This window comes from Gadus morhua, chromosome 6 (assembly GCF_902167405.1).
Source record: "Gadus morhua chromosome 6, gadMor3.0, whole genome shotgun sequence".
NCBI lineage: Eukaryota > Metazoa > Chordata > Actinopteri > Gadiformes > Gadidae > Gadus > Gadus morhua.
In genome coordinates, this window is record NC_044053.1 from 11,920,700 (window position 1) to 11,938,199 (window position 17,500).

At 44.5% G+C, this 17,500-nt stretch overlaps 1 long non-coding RNA gene across 2 annotated transcripts in view; it reads right to left on the reverse strand.

The window, feature by feature from the left end:
• Positions 1–17,500, reverse strand: part of LOC115546095 (uncharacterized) — a 43,643-nt gene that overhangs the window by 13,749 nt on the left and 12,394 nt on the right. For both annotated transcript variants that reach the window (XR_003977192.1, XR_003977191.1), the window contains exon 2: positions 12,182–12,280. This is a non-coding gene — a long non-coding RNA (uncharacterized LOC115546095). The remainder of the gene's footprint in view (positions 1–12,181; positions 12,281–17,500) is intronic.

Below are 17,500 nucleotides of genomic sequence, written 5' to 3' on the forward strand. Positions count from 1 at the left end.
GTACGTATGGGGGCTAATCTGGACACAGTTTGAGGACACAGATAGGCCTACTGTACGGACAGTGTTGCACCGGGATACTGTGACACACAGCAGGACAGATACCCGCATCTGCACAAACACACCAACACACACAAACACACACGTACACACACATGTGCACAGCGATGATGGGGACATTGCTGGGTTAAGAATAAGCAGTGGGGGGTTGGCGGGGGGGTCGGTGGGGGGTCGGGCCCAGCAGGAGGTGGTAAAGGCCATGTCAGTGGGCTCTGCCTGGATACAAATGTCAGCAGCACAACTACCTGTGCACATCTACCCAGTGGCGCCAGACCAGAGGAGATGATCACAGAGTAGCAGGTAAATAAAGAGGGAGGACATCTGTCACAAATCAAAACAAGGTGCAGGTAGACATCCCTGGACACAAATCAGTGGTGATGAAGATTATGACATGTGTCAAGCTACTGTCATGTTTTTTACCCAGAGATCAGTCAAAATATCCATATGATCCAGGTGTTAATCTTTACGGACAATTGCATGATCAGTATAATAACCTTGATCTCAGAGGATATTTGCATACTTTTACTGGTAAGCTTTGACCAGTGAGTTTTGGGGCACATTAAATTAGAATATTTAAATGTATAGTGCTACAATGAAAACATTTGAGAGTTGCAAATGTCTTCCAATGGACTACATTCTTCCTTGTGTTCTAAGTGGCAGGTTTCTTAAATCAGCAAAAGCTGTATATATATGGTGCCCTGTTTCGGAAACATGTATTGAATATTAACTGTCCATAACAGCTCCCCTATCCTATGAATAGCTACACTCTTACAGTAGAGAGTACATTTTTTACCTTCCTAGTCAACAGAGAAAACAGTATAAATACTGCAACCTAAAATACCAAAGCCCATTGAAGCTTTTAAGACTTTAACAACTATATTCTGCTTCCTAGTCCCCAAAAATGAAAACATTCAAAGAAATAGATCTTAACTGCTCTGAAAGGCCAACATTGAGCTCCACCTGAGTGAATAAAACAAGGGTTTATTTTTAAGCCCAACAGAACGGCTTCAACAACTGTTGAAATAGGACTGGGTATTGATGACTCCTGCTTTCTTGTAAATTCTAACAAAAAACATGATCCGTACCGGTCTTCAGAGTGTACCACATAAACACACAGACACACACGGACACACAGACACACATGGACACACACACACACAAGGACACACGGACACACACACACACACACACGCACACACACTCTCTCTGACACAAACAAAGAAGAAGGTCACTGTCTCTTTGCATTACGGCTCCAGCCATTCAACACAGCAAAGTTCTCTAAAGAAGATGGATCTCCATTAGCGGTTTGAGGAAACCAGGCGGACGTGGAAAATGTATAAATCTCTACAGTCAAATGGTGAGGTACAGTTTTACTTTAAGCCATTTGGGCTGTCTCCGAAGCTTTCCTTTGAAAGGCAGCAGTCCATTACCCTGGCTGAAAACACATAACTCCACATCACCATAAAGCCTTAGTGTAAACATCGCATCCGCAGATTCTCTGAACTCAAACCCAAAGCCATCTTCTTCCCAGCAGGCATTTTTTTTTCGATAACTGCCAACGCATTTTATTTCCCCCTTTCTGTCCTCCATCTCTTCCGTCCCTTTCCTATTCATTTCCTTTTGTTTCGATCGACTCCACCCATTCTCTAGAATTACATCCAAGTTTATTTTTTGCGGGAGGCGGTTGCGATCTACTCATCGCCAAAAACATCTTTACAGATCCTCAGCCTGACAGTGGTGATTTGTGCTTGTGTTAAGGCAGAAATATCCCTCTCCTCTCTCACAATATAGATTGCGGCCATTATCCAAAGCCATTTCTCCAGCTGCCATAGAGAAAGAGGAGGGAAACATGGGAGGAAAAGATGGAGGAATTTCGCCCCGACCCCTGCGTGAATTGCTGATGGGAGCTGAGTGACAATTTGGTATGCAATTGTCATTGTCACTCACAGAGACATTGTCGATGCTGATTCCCATCTTGCAGGCCTGAGCTTCACTGAGCAAAGCATGGTGTCAGAGGACAGGTTACATTCAGACCATCCAATCAGAAATGCCTCGCTATCATTGGCTGAGCCCTGGGACTGGGGTGTCTGCGTTTTTGGGTTATTTAAGTAGAGCTAATAAATATCTGCTAATGTTCTTCTAATGTTCAGGATGGACAGATCCCCCACCCCCCCCCCACACACACACACACACACACACACACACACACACACACACACACACACACACACACACACACACACACACACACACACACACACACACACACACACACACACACACACACACACACACACACTACAGCCGGCCGAGACCTTTGGCTCTGCCGGAACCTGAATAATATTTCCTCTAATGTGAAGTGAATGAGGCAGAAATGCATATTCAACACTGTCCTTGTTCACACAGAGGGGTAAACCTAATCTTTTGTGGCCACTGGGCATTGAGGGTGGGAAACGCGACAAGGCTAGGCAGTTTGTTGTGTGCTTCCGTTCACCGCTGAATGTCCCAGTGCACGAGTACCCAGTGCCAAGGCCCTTTTTCTCTTGGCTAATTGATTGCCTCGGCCACCAAGAACATAATGTGTTCTATTATGGCCACCGTTTGTTCACGTTCATTAGGGTACCCATAGCATGATCCCCTGTCCTCTCTCTCTCTCTCTCTCTCTCTCTCTCTCTCTCTCTCTCTCTCTCTCTCTCTCTCTCTCTCTCTCTCTCTCTGTCTCTCTCTCTCTCACTCACACAAACACACACACACACACACACACACACACACACACACACACACACACACACACACACACACACACACACACACACACACACACACACACACACACACACGCACACACGCACACACCATGCACTACCCCCTCTCAACAGTAAGTCCATTACTGGAAATAGGGAATATGTCTGTAAAATAAATAAGCATGTTTTTGGAACGATGAGAGTTATACCTGACCAACAAAGATATGGTGATGGGGGGGGGGGGTAAAGAAGTGGAGGATAGGTGCAGAACAACAAGCAGCTTAGGGGTAAATAAAGCAGTGTGCCAGTGTGGGATGCTGGGGCAGGATCAGAGCAACCCCACCCCCCCCCAATACCAACCCCCCCCCCCCGGGACAATGTGCCAGTGTGGGATGCTGGGGCAGGATCAGAGCAACCCCCACCCCCACCCCGACGCCACAGCCCTCCATCGTCTGTCCCTGTCAGGGTTCCCACTCGCCTCTGACTCGCTCCACATATCTCCGCTTCCATCCTCCTCTACCCCTCTCTCATCCCCATCTCTTTTCACGCAGCGCCCCCTCCTCCTCCCCCCCCCCCCCCCCCCCCCCCCCCTTTTCCCAGTTCTCCTCCTCGTCGCCCAACCAATGCCCTGGTTACGCCTTTTTAATGAGGGCTGCCGGGACAATAGTTCCATTGTTGCCAATGTTTGGGAACTCCGAGTGGAGAACAATTGCTGTTTACCCAAGCAGCGGCATGGCCCAAGACCCTGTCCTTCGTTAGAGCCCGGCCCGCTCTGATTAAGTCCGCTCAGCAAGTGCTACAATAAGCCATTGAGCCCAACACCACGGTGGCTTTCTGTCGTTTCGTTTCTCCCCCCCCCTCCACCTTTATCTGGCTCTTCCTCTCCCTCCCTCGTCCCACTGTCATAACTCCATCTCCAGTCTATCCCTCTCTTATGCTTTCCCTCTCTCTCTCTCTCTCTCTCTCTCTCTCTCTCTCTCTCTCTCTCTCTCTCTCTCTCTCTCTCTCTCTCTCTCTCTCTCTCTCTCTCTCTCTCTCTCTCTCTCTCTCTCTCTCTCTCTGTCGCCTCTCACTCTCTTATGTGTGGCACTAATTTGTGTTTCCACTGGCAGGGTCCCGTCGGTGCCACAATGATTTGCATACGCTTCATTGACAGTTACCCAGTGAACCTGCCTTAGCATATGAGAGAGCAAGCGACAGACAGAGGGGAGTGAGAGAGAGAGAGAGAGAGAGAGAGAGAGAGAGAGAGAGAGAGAGAGAGAGAGAGAGAGAGAGAGAGAGAGAGAGAGAGAGAGAGAGAGAGAGAGAGAGAGAGAGAGAGAGAGAGGTGAGAGAGAAAGAGAGAATGAGTAAGAGAGATAGTGAGTAAAACGGCGAAAGAAATTGGTAAATATATTTCTCAATCCTCAGACAAATTCAGTGGATTGGAGTAATACAAGATCGATTTTGAAATGATTTCTCTCACAATCGTAGAACTCATTAAAATCTGTTCGGAGACAGTGTCATTCAACTGTGATTCAGTGACAACCTACTGAATACCTCGATTGCTATGCCAATAGCCGCATGCAGAACATGAAAATGCATACTTGGGTGAGACTAGTGTAGTAATCCAGGAGATAGGATGTTTGTGTCGCACAGGCAGAAGCACACCTGGCAAACGCATAGTCCTTTGCTTTGCATTTGTGCCGTTTAAATCCATTAACAGTAGCTGATGCAAAATGTGCATCTATAGTATATATAAAATATCTGCACCTGTACTACATCATTTGGCTTTTGGTGATATATATATATATATATATATAGAGAGAGAGAGAGAGAGAGAGAGAGAGAGAGAGAGAGAGAGAGAGAGAGAGAGAGAGAGAGAGAGAGAGAGAGAGAGAGAGAGAGAGAGAGAGAGAGAGAGAGAGAGAGAGAGAGAGAGACTCAATGGAAATGGGGGACTAAGTTGTATAAATAAATGAATAATCACTTACAAAGGACAGAAAAAGCAGGAAGCCTTGGGATGCACACACGAGGAAACAAAGGCTATGATTGCCCAGCAACATGGTAAATAAGGGCTAATAGCACTCATGCAAAAGACAATTCTCTTGCAATTGTTAGAGCTCATTAAATAATGAGCCCATTCAACCATTACTTTAGTTATGAATGGCTAGGGATAGATAGATACAAATTGGGCATTCTTTACACTTCCATGTGGATTTGGATGTGAATTATCCCAATTCAAAGAAGAATTTTGTAGAAACAGTACGCATCCGTTGGGGTTTAAAATCATTCAAACATTATTACAGCAATGATTTTATGCCGTACAAAGAGACAAACATCCGCACATGCATGCACAAACATACACACAAACATGCAGACCCACAGACACGCACGCATACACACACGTGCATACATTTGACTATACCAACACTTTCCTCACCAACTATTTTTCTCCTTTTCTTCCTTCCATTGCCATGCCCCTTTATTTCCTTCCTCCTTTCACCTATAAACACATACTCAGGGAGACACACACACACACACACACACACACACACACACGCACACACACACACACACACACACACACACACACACACACACACACACACACACACACACACACACACACACACACACACACACACACCAACTCTCACACACACGCATGCAGCGCCCTGCCACACATATCGAAGAGAGGGAGGACACATCCCTCACAGCACCCAGGAAATTAACTTGACATTTGATGCAGACGGGAAAAAATATATTTCAGTGGGGGTAGAGGCGGCGAAAAAAAAACAAAGTGTACCAAGGCAGAGATAGCATAAACCCATCCCCCGTTCACCTGCTCCCCTCAAACCCTACTCCCCCCACCCATCCCCCCCCCCCCCCCCCCCCCCCCCCCCCCCCCCCCCCCCCCCCCTTTAAGCCCGGAACGCATTCGGGGAGGATTTTCGGCAATCTGCAATGCAGACGCCACCGGGAGCCCGGAAAATAAATAAATACAAAAATAAAAATGAGCTTCATCTTTTGCCTGTCCTTCCTCTCTCAGAGCCGCGGTGGCAGTTCCTCCCTGTTTTCCATCTCCTCCGCTTTCATATTTCCCCATGCTGCTTATTCCCCCCCACCCCCAACCCCTCTTTTGTCTTTCTATTCGGCAGTGAAATCACACAGCCGGCATCAAGGGTGTCAGTTGATGATCCAGCCACCAATCAGAACGGACGCCGTTGCTTTTGACGTCGCCACCTTTTGAATATGCACATGAGGCTATCCAGCGCGCGTCGCATCGCTAAGCCAGACGCCATTTTGTGCCACTAACAGTTTCTTGCGTTAAAATGCATGATCGCTGACCTAGATCCCTGATGGTTTTTATTTACATTGCTATTATTCAGAATTGAACAACGATGCATAATATAGATATAAAATCATGTATTTCTCTCATATGTAACAAAGACGGTGGCTATTGTTGCCTGTTAGCGAGGATACGCTGCAATTAGACAGTTGGGAGGAGACCAGCGCGCTGGAAGGATGAGCTGAGCGGGGTTATTGGGAATGCTTTATGAGATGAACAGTAGCTTCAGAGTCACCTCGTACCTCATTAAGACCAAGAGCAGGGACTGGTGGCCATTAATACATCATCATCCATCACACCGGCAGAAATCATGCTTAAGCACATGCACACACACACACAAACACACACATACACACACACACACACACACACACACACATACCGCCCACAAACACACACATTTACCCCGTAAAAACACACACATAAACCATTACACACACACGCACACACACACTCGCGCGCACACAGACACACACACACACACACACACACACACAAGCACACACACACACACACAAACACACACACGCAGATATATACACAAATATACACCCTCAAACACATACACAGAGACACACACTCGCAAACACCAGGGGCGTGCGGTCCAGCCAGTGCCTGTCTCTATATCCCGGTGTATTAGACATGCAGGAATGTTAACATCATTATGCAGTGTTGCGGGTGTCTGCCTGCCGCTATTGTCCCTCACCGTATTGTGTCTGTGGGTAAAGCTCTCTCTCTCTCTCTCTGTGTGTGTGTGTGTGTGTGTGTGTGTGTGTGTGTGTGTGTGTGTGTGTGTGTGTGTGTGTGTGTGTGTGTGTGTGTGTGTTTGTGTGTGTGTGTGTGTGTGTGTGTGTGTGTGTGTGTGTGTGTGTGTGTGTGTGTGTGTGTGTGTGTGTGTGTGTGTGTATGCGTGTGTGTGTGTGTGTGCGTGTGTGTCCTCACGAGCAGAAGGCAATAACTTGTTTTTATTTGTATGCAAGTTGAAAATACACTGATTATTGTTTGACCATAGGGAGCAATGAATCTGAGAATGTTCAATCATATATTCCCTAATGTCTTTTTCATACTGCCACAGTGCATGAGTTGTATATATTGTAGGGAGAAATGTTCTCCATTTCCTGAATGGATTATTTGAAAATCCCATTTTTCTTTTGCCTGTTTTTTGCTTAGTTGTGCTAAGGGCTTATTTTGGCACACAGGCAACCAAACGTGTGGACTCACACACACACACACACACACACACACACACACACACACACACACACACACACACACACACACACACACACACACACACACACACACACACACACACACACACACAGAGAAACACTCACTCACACACTCACACACACACACACAAACACACACGCACACACACACTCACACATACATGTGCATATGCACACACGTCGTGAATAGTAATGCAAATAAACTAATTTAGTATAATTGTACAAATGGCCGGATGAAGCAGTATGCTGACTGAACAACAATGACACCGTTGTGTTTTGCATACGAGCAACAAGAATGATATTTCTAGGGCGCTGAATGAGGCAAATGAACGCGGTCTCTATCTGGGGGGTTTAATAAACAAATTCATGAAAGAAAAATGATGCATTTTTTCACCTGATGCATTTTCCTAACACGGCCTTAACACTGCATCAATCTGTATCCAATTAATTTGTGCTATCCATGATCATTCTCCTTTCAAACAGCATTGCCCAATTCATTGTACCCACACACAACATAATAAATAGCATGAAGTTTGAAACATTATAACAAAGGGGGCTATTTCTTTGCTCTATGAATTTTCCTATGCATAAAAGGGGGAAATAGAGAACGCAGACATGCAGATCGGACGACACGATGCTCTTTGTGTGTGTGTGTGTGTGTGCGTGTGTGTGTGTGTGTGTGTGTGTGTGTGTGTGTGTGTGTGTGTGTGTGTGTGAGTGTGTGTGTGTGTGTGTGTGTGTGTGTGTGTGTGTGTGTGTGTGTGTGTGTGTGTGTGTGTGTGTGTGTGTGTGTGTGTGTGGGTGTGTGTGTGTGTGTTTGTGTCTGTGTGCACATAAGCAGGACCTCCCACCACCAAGCAGATGAAATAACTCGAGGTAGCATATATTATGACAAACACAGTGCACAGGGAAAAGGGATTTGGCATGCGATTAAAAAAAATTATATGTTTTTTGGTTTTGTTTATCAGCCCCATCTTAAATCAGCTGGAGCAGGCAGATATTTTGCCCAAGTGATGCTGTATATACCCAGTCCCTGGCACCTCTCTCTCTCTCTCTCTCTCTCTCTCTCTCTCTCTCTCTCTCTCTCGCTCTCTCGCTCTCTCTCTCTCTCGCCCTCCGCCCCTCCGCACCCCACTAGCCTTCGCTGGCTCCCGGCGATTTGCATTCATTTGCATGATTTTATAACATGCGTTTGCCTTTGTTCAACCTGTAAAAAAAACGATGATACAGGAGAAACCCTCCGCTATGCCTTCGCTATTCCAAACAATGCCACTTGGATATTCCAATGACAATCTGCTTGTTTGATCCTTTTTTTTCTGTATTTTTTTAATATTATAACAAATCCATCCATAACTGATGATGACTCCCGACAAATCATCGCCACCATCGGTCCAAGGGTTTGACTGTAGGGAGGGGGGCGGGGTATGCGTCAGAATGGAATAAAAAATGAATATATTGGGTCTTTGTGGAATTGTTGATGAACCCTAGAAAAGGAGGAACTGCGCTATCGCTAAGAGGCACGGGCGGCTGCGACGTATAGTTGTCTTGAGAGGATTGCATCCAAGCATGAAATATGAAATTATGGAACGGAAAGGAAAAATGAAAAAGAAAGAACATGCACACGCATACGTTATGTTAAGCCATGCCCCCTGTCTCTCTTTTGTCATAAATTACCTTGTGTTTTATCACCGCCGTTATAATGTCACCTTCTTGGCTCAGGTACTATGTGTTATTGTTTGCTTAACACAAATGTTATTTGTTAATAACGGCCCATGCTGTGCTCGGCTGGTTCATAGATCAATGCCGTAAAACGTATGCGTAATTCAACGTATGCACAGCGCCCTATTTTAAATGGGTCGGTGTGCGGTCCCACACACACGCATATGTACACACACACATACACACATGCATATACACACTCACACACACATGTACACACACATACACACATATGCATATACACACACACACACACACACACACACACACACACACACACACACACACACACACACACAGAAATCGTACATGTACATTTAAAAACAAAGTGTAAGCCATGGAGCCAGATATAAAGAGAGAGAATATGCGATAGAGAGCGAGAGAGAGTGAGAGAGAGTAAGAGAGATAGAGAGGCAGGGTTTAATCATGCAGGCACATGCAGAGGACTTCATTAGGCAGCCTGGGTTGGAGTTGATGATAATACTGAGGCGGGCCTTGAGGACTAGCAGCTTTATAATCACAAATAGGGCTGCCCCATTATGACTTCTGCTAGCCAAGGTTCCCCTAATAGAAATATCCTGGTGAACGGTGCAAATGCAAATACGCCTTCCTCCACGAGAGTCAGAGCTCAAGAGAAAGTTCAAAAATACATATATACAGTACATATATATATATGTATATATATCTATACATATGTATATATATATACATATATATATGTATACATCAAATGTTACAATGAAAGCACTACACTTCATACATATTTATATTTCGTATTTTCACCGGCAGTACCGATAATCGATAATAAAGTATTTTTATTATCGATTATCAATTCATTATCTTGAAACGCCCACCGAGTGCCAATGGAAAATGTTTAACATGCTACTTGTGTGTTTTGTCGATTAATAAAAAAATGTCACAGCTTGGATTGGTGAAAACATTTTAGAGAAATATTGAAGCAGTATAAATGGGAATTTGCTTTTTCTTGGTTTTCTATTTTGAGAGCACGTCACAGAACATCTGTATTGAAAGATGGAAAGAAAAACCGCCCTTGTGCTATATGCTTTCAAACTTATATGACCCTGCAAAGATTCGCCCCCTGGAGCCTGCTGTGATTGGAACCCTGGAACTAGAGAGTGTTACAGCTTAGACTCATGAAGGGGACAAACTAAGTCAACCTAATGCTAAAAGACGAACACCAATTGGCACACACTTGTGCTGGTTTTCTATGATGTGTGCCTCTCTATGGGTAATGGCCATCTATATTCAGCTGCATATTTAACCAAAGCCATAAGAACTTCCACCTCAATTGTCTTTCAACATGTGAGTTGATGAGGGCAAGATAGCTTATTCAGGGGCAAAGCCGGAAGCTACATTTACTTAAAAAAATAATAAGTATTAATCTGTGGTCATTGTAAACTGTAATAAACACAATGACCTTGACCATGTTCAGTGACAATGATCGAGGTCAGCAACAATTTTCATTAGTAATGTTAGGAGCCCTTTGCTCAGAAGTTGTAGTGTTTGTACAGAGGCCTAAGGGTAATGAAACTGACACACAGAAGCCTATGATGACCATTCCCACATGCATTCATCCATGCTACTCACATTAGGATAAATATGAGAAGCTATTAGCATGATGAAGGCAAGTAAAATGTCCCCTATGTCACTGAGAGATATCTTTATCAACCTCAATCTTGCACGTTGTATATTTAAGACATCTAACACATTGATAATATTATCAATGAAAGCGTTCTTTAAACAGTTCTACAAAAAAAATGGAATGCATATACTTTCACTGTGCTAACTAATGATACACGGAGAAAAAGAAAATGCGATCAAAAGTACGCTACGTTTCCTTGAAAAACATGGGCGGATGTACTTCCCTTCCTCGATATATCACTAATCAGTCGTTCCTGGACAACCGCAGTCTATTATGAGGCTGAATGTCAATTCAGCCGCCGGCATAATTGAGGTAGCGGTGTGTTGGGCGCCCGGCGGGAGGAATGCCGTGGTGGCGGGTAATTACAGAGCATTATCGCTCAGCAGGTCATTATATGCCACAAGGCCAGAGTCAGGTTCTTAAAGTCTAGCCGTAATTTTTTAAAGATCACATTTGTGACCGTTTTTGCTTGACATGTCCCTCTGTGTATGTGTGTGTGTGTGTGTGTGTGTGTGTGTGTGTGTGTGTGTGTGTGTGTGTGTGTGTGTGTGTGTGTGTGTGTGTGTGTGTGTGTGTGTGTGTGTGTGTGTGTGTGCGCGTTTGTATGGTGCGTATGTGTGCATGAGTGTGTGTGTGTGTGTGTGTGTGTGTGTGTGTGTGTGTGTGTGTGTGTGTGTGTGTGTGTGTGTGTGTGTGTGTGTGTGTGTGTGTGTGTGGAGAATGAACAGCGTACAGTAACCTCCATTTCCCCTGAGTCTCATGGACCACAGGGTACAGGGATGGGTCATGGGACTTAATATTGCCCCACAGTCCAGCCGCCTGAGTTCCTCTCAAACCACTGTTATTCTGTTCACTGTGTCCTCTGGACCACTACTAACATCTCTGCCTTTATCTAACACACACACACACACACACACACACGCACACACATGCTCAAGCACACATGCAGGATCAAGCGAGGATGGACATTGGAAGGGTAATCCACTCTCAACAATGAACCCATAAAGTATTAAGACCAACTTGTGCTTTACCAATAATTTTGTATTATAATTGTATCGTAAAGTGATGAGGATCGCAAGGACTAGCATGGATTGTTTGTGTCTCTGGCCTCTTAATAAATATAAATAATGGTAGTATAGTATAAATAGTAAAGTATAGTAATGGTATTTATTTCTGAGAGTAATTGTAGCAAGGACATGAATACTTAAATTGTTGATGAATACTATGAATGCATATGTTTGTTTTCTGTAAAATGTACTGTGTGAAAACAGCACACTAATCCACACCCAAACACACACACACACACACACACACACACGCACACACGCACACACGCACACACGCACACACACACACACACACACACACACACACACACACACACACACACACAAACACACACACTTAAAGTGTGATATCCTAATCCTAAACTCACCTTGTAAAGACGTCCATTGGAAAGCAAAATCCCAGAAATGTCTAGCCTGGCTTCCACTCCATCAGCGCAGCAATTCTTCACAGCTGTATATCTCCAACACTGCAACGAGAGAGCACATGCACAAAGACACAATGTTAATGTGGTGGTTACCCTGGCAACCGAGCATCGCCTTTACATATTGAATAGCGACTCTAGAGCAAACCGCAATTAGCATGTTGTTGGATCGTGAGATACAACCGTAGTTACGTCTAATAATAGAAGACAGACTAAGACTCATAGAAGACTTCTGAGGTCGTATTTACTGTATATGTTTTGATAGATAATGTAGATTCTATCATCCAACAATGCCGCTTATCCGCGGAAGCTTGTAAAGGAGGGAGTATGGTCAATGAATTGTAAATTAACAGGAGAACTCAATTAATTAATCACCAGAGGTTAGAAACACAGTGGGACCACGCCGTTTGATTTATAGACGATAGCAATGGTTTGATCGTGACATCTATTTGCACTGGGACCCTCCTTCATAAATCTGTAGCCTATCTTTTTTGTTTGTCTTTTTTTGTGTCATTTAATATTTCACGTCATATGCTGACACTTACTCGTGATCTAATATGTCAGATGAATGATTTGCATGTCATGAATTGCAATTTTTCAAAGCTACAAATATTTCAAAGGCGATTGTCATGGTGTGATATAATAAAGGGATTTGGTACAGGAATAGATTTGTCTTTGTTCGTTAAAATATTCATGTTCATATTTATTTTTTCTTCAAATTCCATTAGCTTACCATTGTGCTCATGATGAGACACACACACACACACACACACACACACACACACACACACACACACACACACACACACACACACACACACACACACACACACACACACACGCACAGATGCACACACACATAATGCAATCACACCTTGCAAACACAATTAAAGAAACACACTAAAATAAAAAATAAAATGATACACCGAGAGACATCTCTAATTGTTTTTTATTTTATTATCATGTAAAGTACATTTATTCATCATCATCATCATCATCATCATCATCATCATCATCATCATCATCATCATCATCATCATCATCCCTGTTAACATGGACAGGCACACTTTAAAACAACCTCATTTATAATTACAAATCAATAGCGTCCACATCCCATATTCACAAGGGTCCTAGAATGAAAACAGCTCCATAATGGCCTAGCTCCCTGAAGGCCTGCTGCAGTACCCTCTGTGGCTGTCTCTTGCGGTTGTGGGCACGGCCAGACCCACTTCATGTGATGCTCGCCTGCCTGGGGCATGGTTTAGGGTAACTGTGTAATCCCCACCCCCACACCCGCCCACCCACCCATCCCCTACACCCCACACCTCTCAATCTACACACCCCTCATTTATTTTTGCGGCTTGTGCGGCTTGTCTCATCCCATCACTCCCGCCCCCATCTCCGACCACCGGCCTGCACACAAACACACCCCTACGTCCCCCCACGTCCCCCCACGTCCCCCCGTCCCCCAGCTCTGCCCCTGGCATGCATGCAGTAGGTAGGCTGAGTGTGTTGTTGTGGTGCTGTGTGGTTTGGCTGTGGCGGCCATGGAGCTGGGTAAACCAACGGTGATGGCGCCCATGACCAGACTGCCGCTGCTCGCTGTGAAGGGAGGGGGGGGGGGGGGGCGTGGATGTGGGGGATGGGGGAATACATGCGTGCATCTAAAGTACCTGCCCCCACACGCTGTACATCCATATGCACAGGTATACTGTATACCGCGGCAGACCCTATATGTATGAGGGGAGGCGTGCTATGTGTTCAGGGAGGATGCGGGGAGGGGGGGGGTCACTTGCTTCCTGGAGACGGGCTGGCAACGAGAAGTGGAGACGTGGGCGGATAATTATCCGAAGGACGGCGTGTTAGCATGTGGCCACGAAGCAGCGTGATGAATAACCATCTCACAGAGAGTGCCGTCGGGGCATCAGGCCTTCTTCCTCGCAGTTGTTTGTGTGTGTGTGTCTGTGTGTGTGTCCGTGTGTGTGTGTCCGTGTGTGTGTGTATGTGTGTGTGTGTGTGTGTTTCAGCGTGTGCGCATGTGTGTGTGTGCGTGAATGTGCGTTTGAATGTGTGTGAATGTGTGTGTGTGAGTGTGTGTCAGCTTCTTGTGCATCTCTTTACAAATTGTAGCCTACCATACCTGATAAAAACAAAAAATGGGAGCGAGAACAAAAGCGCAGGCTTCCGCGGGAGGTGCGTCTGCCCTCCACCTTGGTGGCTTATGGTGTTTCATTATCCCCCCCCCCTACATACACACACACAGACACACACACACACACACACACGCACACACACACACACACACACACACACACACACACACACACACACACACACACACACACACACACACACACACACACACGCTGCCTGTCTCATTTCCTCTCGGTAACAATCCATTAGCCAACGCCGAGCTCAAACATGCAGCCATTTAATTATATTCATTTCTCTGACAGCACGCCGGGGCGTACCACTCATCAGAGAGTCGGGGGGGGGGGGGCGGGGGGGGGGGGGGGGGGGGTAAGGCGGGAAAACAGACTACTGCACACTTTCTTAAAAAGAGTGAGAGACTCTGCGTGCCAATTAAACAAGAGCAAACATCTGGTTAGTTACAGTAAATATACAGTAATAAGCCGCCGTCTATGCATTTGCGTCACACACATGCCAGGCTGTACGCCATGCCTAATTATGGAAGCCAACATACCGATATAATTAACTTGTTATCAACATGCACTTACACTGTAAAGTGCCCATGCACACACACACACGTTATAGTACTACGTAGTATTGTTTTATTTTTGGATAACAAATATTTTCTAACATTAAATGACTCATTGTATTTTGAAATTATACATTCAGAGAGATAACATGTTAACAGAACCTCAACTAATTTGCTTTCAGACACTAAAAGAAAATATATGACATACCAAAAATGCCTCACCCCATACTGAATATTAAAAATAAAGCCCTCTTAAATTTTGTATTTGTGTCTTAATATATAGACATGTATCCTCATAATAATAATAAAACAGAATAAAATAGCATACATAGCGTCACTGATAAGGTAGCACTAGCCTCCGTTACTCAGCAGACGGCGAGCGATATATATCCTCAAACGCGCCTCGCATTTCGTATGCGGCGGTAATCAAAAGGAATTAATGCATGCAAATGAAACGCGCAGTATGCATAACTGCCATCGACGGTAATATAATAATTGTCTCTCGGAGACACATCTGCGCACATCACGCGGGGGGGAAACGTGCACATGTTAATGTGCATGCGTGCATGTGTCTATGCCAGCGGACATTTTAGGTCTACCCTTCTCACACATTCTCACCACTGCCAAACGCCTTAAGATGGTGGCACCTTGAGGCAGAGAGAGACACTCGTACAGAAAGCCAACCAGACCCCTCCTTTCTCTCCCATTCCACCTAGCTCTACCTCAGGTCCTCATGACAACACGGGACCCCACCCCCCCATAACCCCAGGACCCTCTAATAAATATTTAATTCACCCCTCTCTAATAAGGATATTAGGCGACTGGACCCCGTCCCAGGCGTATATGCAGAGTCCTCTCTCATCAGATTTACATAAAAGGGCCAAATGCTAATGCATGCATAGCATCTACTGCTTATTATTCCATACGCGGCATCACTGGCGCCCTAGACCAGCCCAGCATCATTTAATTGCGAAAGAGAATGCCGTTTTCAATTGGTCGGCCGTATTCAAAACGCATCAAGGCCTTGAAATGGCAAGCATTACAAAGAGGGGAATTGTCCGCATGTTTTAATTGTAGGGCCAAGTTTACTGTATTTATTTGCATTTTATGCCCTGTGTTACTACCCTTCCCCCCTTTTTTTGGTACATGAAATAGTCATATTCATGAATTATGAAAACACAGAATCTGGATATTGGAGGCTAGGCTAGCTCGCACCATGTTTCCCGTTGGATAATAAAGTACCTCTATGTCTATGCTTACGATACGTGCCGATTAGTATATTTTATAAATCTGCTGGACAATGTCCAGGTGACTTTGACAGTAGCATGTAAAGCTTACCAGTGTGTTGTTACTAATTAACATTTAAAAAAAAAAGAATTATGCAGCGACACAAAATGTATTATTTACACGCTTTCATCTTCAGGAAGATTCAATGCTTATCTCAGATGCAATTATACTAATTTATTTATAGTGTGCACTATTTGCATAATCAAAAGCCAGCGGTGCACAGCTTGGATAAGCTAGCGCACAAGCTGAAGCCCGGACCTGCGTGTGTAAAAGAATTGCATGCACACATAAAGATTGATTATTTTGAACAGTTCAATTTGAAGAATATCAGTATGTGGTTCTAGTGCGGGTGGGATCTTACTAGTTTAATAGTTATTATAAACGTAAATCATTATCACAACAAAGAAAATGCTTCTGAAAATTTGTAAACGCACAACTATACAATAGAAATACTGTAATTACGCACCCGATAGAGTACTTTCATTTCAATAAACTTTTGACTTCACATTTTATAGACTCCAAGGTCACTGTGAAATTGTAACATATCTATTACCATTTCCATTATAATTTCCCATTTAATGAGATGACTCGATTCGAGAAAGCTTATGAAAGCTTTGTTTGCGCCATAATAACCAGTCAAGGTAAAAAGGGTCATCATTTAAAATAAGTATCCACAATAGACATTTTTGTATAAATCCTTAAATCACAAGAACTTTATGTGTCTTTGGAATCTTCTGACCTCCAGACATTTTAGAGTTTTTTTGTATTCGATTCTTATTCAATATATATACAAAGAAATAAAAAAAGCATTGGAATACTTCAAAGATTTACCATTTTTTTTACTTCTCAAAGCACCTGACTATATTTTATTTCTCTTATGATGGTAAGGGCAATGTCTGGCAAAAATCCATTGAACCTCTCCCATCAAAACGTCTGTCTTTACAGACACCACCATAACAGGCCAAGTTTGGCTGGACCGATGGGCCCATCCAAGATGTCTGTCCTGGACGCCCTTGCAGCTAGCTGTAGGGGAGGGACACGCTACGCTGGCCGAGCACAGCATGCCTGCTGGTCACCACAAGACGCTCAAGTGGCCATGCATGATGTTATTAAAAAGGGCCCTACCATGACATTCTTCCCTGGATTATATAGTCATGTTATGGCTGGCTGCTCTGTTTTAGTTCTCCTCTGGCTGCACTGCGTGTTAATGAGCAATGATCTTCATATCGGCCCCGTGTGTGTGTGTGTGTGTGTGTGTG